The sequence below is a fragment of the Argiope bruennichi genome, chromosome 10, assembly GCF_947563725.1.
Source record: "Argiope bruennichi chromosome 10, qqArgBrue1.1, whole genome shotgun sequence".
Taxonomy (NCBI): domain Eukaryota; kingdom Metazoa; phylum Arthropoda; class Arachnida; order Araneae; family Araneidae; genus Argiope; species Argiope bruennichi.
The window spans coordinates 112718444-112725351 of NC_079160.1; the positions used below are offsets into that span (position 1 = coordinate 112718444).

The 6908-nt window shown below is 26.8% G+C and overlaps 1 long non-coding RNA gene across 1 annotated transcript; it reads right to left on the reverse strand.

The window, feature by feature from the left end:
* Positions 1 to 3457: 3457 nt before the first annotated feature.
* On the reverse strand, positions 3458 to 6654 carry LOC129988709 (uncharacterized). Its single transcript, XR_008785673.1, has 3 exons — positions 6517 to 6654; positions 5335 to 5529; positions 3458 to 3623 (listed from the first exon to the last, which is right to left on the reverse strand). It is a non-coding gene; the product is annotated as an uncharacterized LOC129988709 (long non-coding RNA).
* Positions 6655 to 6908: the final 254 nt, after the last annotated feature.

Here is a 6908-nt window from a genome sequence, read left to right on the forward strand (position 1 = left end):
TGAAAAACTCACAATTATTTTTTATTTGTTTGTTATTCTTGAGGGTGTATGAAAGAAAATAAACATTGTTAATATTGTTATTATACATTGTTAATATTTAACTATATTTAATTAACACAAAGTCTTCTTAGCTATTGTTATCATATCTTCACGATTTTAATATGGCATTCAGAATATCGAACAAAATCGTGATGGTATCTTACAAAGTTTTTGTTACAAAATAACCTTAAGTATTTGTCAACATTTTTTAAGTGTCTTCGTCTATATTCTTATTGGTAATTACATGTTCATTTTTAAAGCATGTTAGTTTGAACTAATAATCAATTAATTATTTTTCTAACGAGCTTTTTTGTCGAACCACGTTGCGATATAATGAAATTTGAGAACAGATATGCAATAAGAAAAATGCAGAATTTTTACTTGATTTTTATAGTAAACAACTTTTTGACCAAGATGACTGCGGTAAGCGATTTTAGTCTATACTGTTTGATACTTATTACCCTTGTATTTATATATTCAGTGAAATACTCGTAATTCTAATTTTTTTTTATCATGTGAGAACATGATGTTGTTTTGGTTAGGGGGTTTTGAAGCTCGGAATCGCGTAGACAATGAATAAAGCATAAATGGCAATTTTCATCATCATCTTTTAATCGCGCATATTCTTTTTTACCTGCTTTTACCAGTATTGCATTATTATTACGTATGCTACTTTGACTGCAGATGCTTTTTTAAAAAGTTGACGTAGAGCTATGGCATCATAGTTGTTATTTTCCTGGAATGCAATTTTTTTCTTAGGAAATTAAATAATTTAATTTTTATAATATGTTCAAAAAAAAAAAAACTTCACTCGCGTTTAATAACAGTTTTTATAAAGATTTTTTTTCTTTATGAAAGATGTTTATTGCCTTGCTTATTCGCAAGTTGAAATGTTATTGATTAGTCATTCATCATATTATACGATGGAAATTTTTTTTCCTGCAGCATTTTATTAAGTAAAATTGTATACTATACAATCTGTAGCAGATAATATGTTTAATCAGATTAATAATAGTTACTGCTTCAAAGAATGAAACTTGAAATCTGAAAAACTATTCTGAAATAACCTGGACATTTTAAGATAGATATTTTGAAATGCCTGGTAACACTACCTTTTTCGCTCTTTGCTAAAAATTTGTATTACTTAGTACAACGACTGAAAGATCTGCAGAATGAAGTTTTCCACAAATTATAGATAATTTCGAATTAATAAAGTTGGTGTTCATACATACAATAAGGATATCTGAAATTATTTTAAAATTAGAAAGCTGCTTTTTTTAGAAAAAGATAATTTTTACCTAGTTTTATCTTAAATTACATTAAATTATTATTTGCTTTTGCTGTTATTTATTTATTTTATTATTATTTGGTAACATTACTGTATTGAAGGTATTTTACTCTTTGAAAGTTTTTCCTGCTCGTAGAGTGCAATAATATTACTTTTATAATCCGGAAATTTTAATTTTTTTTTTTCAAAATTAAGAAGGTTAGAAATGAATAGAGTTTTGTTTCTGATTTTAAAATAACGTCCGCTGATCAAAGTTTAAATTTTTTGGCAATTTCTCATTAAATGTGATATTTTTGACAATTTTCATTCCAGTTCTAAAAGACATTTATCATATTTTGGAGCTATTCAAGATGGCGGACTTTTGGATAGTTGGCTCGATTTTTCCGTACTTTTCAAGAAACCGACCTTAAATCTTACTGAATTTTATGAAGAACAACTTAAAACATTTCAATTTTATTATTTATTATTATTTCATTTCATTTCGATTATCTTAAATTAGATTATCTTAAGTAAATGTCAGTGACTATATTTGTATGTATATATGTAATGAATTTCGAAACTTGTCGGCTAAATAATATGTAACATATTTTGGTTTAAGTAGAGTGCAGGTTCGAAGACACAGACGAGACTTTGTATTTTTAATTTCGTTTTATCCTCTCTCTAATATCCATCTCGCACAAAAGCAGAAGTAAGAAGGAAAGGCAAAAAAAGGGACGAATAAATGATCATTAGTCTTATATAAAATAGGATTTCTGGTCTTGCGCCAATTCAATACACATGGTGACCTTTGACACCTTTTCAAGGGTACCAAAGTATCACTTTCATTTGAAACGTAGTTCTGATGGCGCATTATTTTTTACAGAGGAATTAATTAAATCGAAAGTGGAATTGGATCACGAAATAAGAGAATATATTACTATGGTCTAAATTAAGAGTTTAAAATATCATTACATATATGTATGTATGTGCCACATCTCCTCCTAAACGACCTGAATCAATTTCAATCAAACTTTCCAAATTTATTTTTTAAGATAATAGAAAGAATACGGTCAACTTTTCGAAGTTCAGATGTTAATTAAATACTGAATTAATTAGAAATTATCCGAAATTTTACCTTTTTTTTCAGTATCGAAACAGATATTCTTAGAAGAACAAAAATTTTCGAAACAAATATTCTTACAAGAAATATTTTAGTACTATATTAAAACTAAAAATTTAACCAATTCATTGATATTGATTTCAGTTTTGCACATTTCTTACAATTGTTATTAATTAAAAAAAATTTAGGCGCATTAAAATTAATGCTAACCTTGAGTTATTCTACCAATACTTTTTTATTTTCCGTTTTATTTTAATACGTATAGTTCCGCCAAGTTTTCCTTTATTTCAAAATATTGATTTATCATCAGTTTAAAAGTAAGCATAATTATATAATCGAAAACGAAGGTAAGAAATGTAAAATCTTTGGGATCAAATAAAATGTATGTATGTTGATAGCTCCTTCTTTAGGCTGTGAGAAATTAACCAATATTTTGCCTTTATTCCTCGGAACTTTCGGAGGAAATTAATTCAAAAATATATTTCATTATCATAAAATTAAAAATGTTAACTTTTCAACGATAGGAACTTAATTTTTGTGGAATTTTCCAACTTTTATTAATTTTTTTTGAAAATTTAACACAAATAGTTTGGAAATATTAAAACTTGTAGTTTGTATTCTTCTACTGTAAACTTTGAACAAAATTTAGTATTATTCTTACCATCATTTTTAAAAATTCTATTTTATTTCAATACATATTCTTAAAAAAGTTTTGTATATTTTAATAATTTATAAAACAAGTTTTCTACATTAAAAACAATGTACTTGAAATGTACGTATAAGCTAGTTCATTATAAGTAGATTGATTCTAAAAAAATCGTTTTCAAATTTAAATTGTTTGTTGATTGATGAATTGAACCTTCAAAATCAACAATTCCTTGAAACTTTGATTATATCTAGGCATTATGAAAACTATTTTTCATAATTTATTTCATGGAAATTATATTTAACCAAGAGATAAATATGAATTATTTGAGCTTGATATTAATAAGTGCAATAAGAAAGCTACCAAAATGAAACAGGACACAAAATACAAATAGAAGAAAGATTTTATTGAAAGAGAATTTAAGAAAATGATCATTTTGACAGTGCACAAAGAAGAAGTTTTGTTCAGTCAAAAGAATTTTTTAAAAATTTATATCTTGCTCAGGATTCCAATATCGTCGACAATCGTCTGTTCCAATTCCAGCCACGCACCTAATCGAAAGGAATAAACAAAGAATTAGTAGATAAAACAATAAAATATGAAAGTGAAAAGGAATTAACTCATTGACCATTAAGTAATAAAGTTGTTAAGAAGCTATATCAAATAATGAAGTGGAATAAAATATTTATCTAAAATGATTTTTGAAGAATTTCATTTGAAGTCCATATGCTAAATTTCATCCATATAGCTCAAAGTGTTTTTGAATTATCGGGTTTAAAGACAGATATAATGCTAGAGATATGTTTTTTGAATTTAAGAAAGTCTGAAAAGTGGCGATTTGTTAAAATCTTGATTTCGAATTTTTTGATGACTGCAATACTTTTTCTATACTTCGTACAAGCGAAAGTAAAATGTAAGTAATTTGAAGTTGTCTTTTTTTATTTAGCAAAATTTTCTTTCGAGTTCGAATTTAAGTATTTTGATAGAAATTCAAATTTTGTTTGTTAAAGTATACAACTCGTCGAAGTCTACGTTATATAAAAATACAAAATAAGTAATAAAAATCCTAAAATAATTATAATTTGTGAATATTGAAAACCATAATTGACCTTAACTTTACTAATTTAAATAATTTTTGTCTTGATTGCATTTTAAAAACTCAATTTTAAAGCTTCATTCACATTTTATAATGTTTTGATGAAGAAAAAAAATCTACGAATGCCAGCGGAGAGACATTAAATTTTATTGATGCAATATAAATCGTCTGCCTACTTTTGGAAAATAATAACAAAAACATGCAAATGTCGTCTAAAAATTTCACTTGTTATAGAATATTTTTATTTATGCATTTATTTGCATCATTATTAAATTTAAATTATAAGCCGACTGAATAAAGGTTTTATTAATTTATTTTTAACATTATAATACTTATAGGCTGACATGCTATATGAAATTGTGCAAATTCTTTACAGAGCTGATTATTGGGCCCAGTTCTATCAAATTGACAAATAATTACTTCTTGTGTAGTAAAAGCTTTCTAAAAAAGATTTTTCAAAATTTTAGTTGTAATTTTAATGAAAAATTAACTAAAATCTTATTTTTTCTATTACAAACTTTAGAGCATATGATTGCGTAAAAACCATTTTCATTTTATATTAAAACTAAAGAAAGGAGTTTTCTAGTTTTCTTAAGTTTACTTTTGTCCGATTTTACTCTAATTTTAAGGAATTTTGGCTCAGAAACTTTTCGCATCGGTATTAGAATATTTGTAAAAAAAAAAAAATATTTATCAAACCTAGTTCTTTAACTTTAATTAACAGGGTTGTCACTTAACGTATGATTGGTATAGCCAATTCGTTGTATGGGATTTAATTCCGAATAAAGCTGTAAAAATTGAAGATGGAAAAAATGTATTGAAATAACATTTTAAGATTTCATGATTTATTTTAGATTAATTTTCCAAATAAATAAGCATCTTTTATCTTAATAAAAACACAATTAAAAAAAGGGAAGCGTCTTCAAAATTAATAATTTAGTATAAACCTCTTTAATGAAAGAAATTAATACAAAAGTTCTAAACATGCATTTTGCAAAATTTACTATCCCTTTATTATTTGTTTGTTGGGAAATGCTGTTTTAGGTAGAAAATTACACGTTTTGTTTTATTTTATAATAACGAACCTTAATTCTATAAAATATTTGTTGGCTTCTGATTGTATAATTAATTGACAATGAAAACAAATTATTGGAGTATTAACTTACTTTTCCAGCACTTTACAATACTCTGTAAGGATAGGCTCCATATGCGTAGTTATACGCGTATGCTGGGGCTACGTATCCGGGAACTCCAGAGGAAGCATAGTGGGATACTCGTGCTCCGGGTGTGTAGGAGGTGTAGCCATAGTTGTAGGCTTGGGACATGGCCCCGATGATCATGGCGAAAAGGAAAATAGCAATCTGAAAGAATAAAATTGTTTTAAGAGACTTTAATAATCATTTTTGTCAATCATCTGGTTATACCTTAAGATTATGCAAACTGGGTTACACATGAAATTAATGATTTACATCGGTTTGTAGAATAGTTCTGTCTTGGATAAGATCTACATTAAGCTCCAAAATTCTGCTTTTGTGGAGAATTAAATCAGCTTCATTTTGTAACCTTACGGGTTTTTGATTAAGAAAGATGATTTACATAGGTTTAGAAAATAGTTCTACCTTGGATAAGATCTATACTAAGCTCCAAAACTCTGCTTTTGTGGAAAGATAAATTAGCTTAATTTTGCAATCTTACGGATTTTTGATTAAGAAGAAGGTTTTAAGAAAAATACTCCTCCTTTAAATAATGGATTTTTTTGGAATATCTTTATATCCAAAATAAATAAATAAACAGAACATATGTTACAACTCAACAAGGAAAATTTGGACTTAGCATTTTTAAAAAATCTAAACCAGTGATTTTTAATTAGTCATAAATATAAATCTTATCTTCCAAAGTATATCTTCATGAAGTAACTGATACCAACAAAATGGCAAATAGCCATTTCAGCTTAATTTGGATGAGTTGCCAATTAAATTATTTAGATATTTAGCAAATACCTACCAATAGCAAATAGTGTAATGTGTTAGATTTTTTAAAATTTAGAATAAACATAAAAAAGAGGAATGATTCTTTAAAATGTGGAGATGTACGTTGAGAAAAACTTTAAAAAATTATCAGAAGCTTTAATTACTTTGAACTATGAAGAAGTATCATTTGAAATTAAGCCCTTTCGAGAAGTTAAATTAAAACAACTCAACCGGAGGTTTTGGAATTTTTTTTTTGATAGATTGAGAAATAAACAATAAGACGAATTAAGAACTCTTAAGGAACAGCTTATTTTTATTTAAAGGAATTTACAAGCAAAATTGAAAACTCTGGGTTAAAGAATTCAAAATAATACTTACAACAGCCTTCATGTTTGTAGATAGCTTTGCTTTTCTCACAAGATAAGCAAGTAAACTAATCAAAGCGATTTCGGTATTTATACTCTAAACTTCGGAATAATTTATCAGAATCTTCAATACAAATTCCTTTTTTTTCTTCATAAAAAATCATTCGAGATGCCGGCAGCTTTGTTAAAAGCATTTTGATTGGTTATTGGCCTTCCACGCCTTATGGACGTCATGAGGAAATCCTACAAATATACCCTGGAATAGTTTTTCAGCTGACATAACCAGAAAAATGATGAATTTCAAGGACAGGAATCTTCAGTGGAAGATCATCCATGGCTAAGATCACCCTTTTAATTATAAAGACCACACCCAATCGCCACACTTTCAGCCTTGGATTGACCATG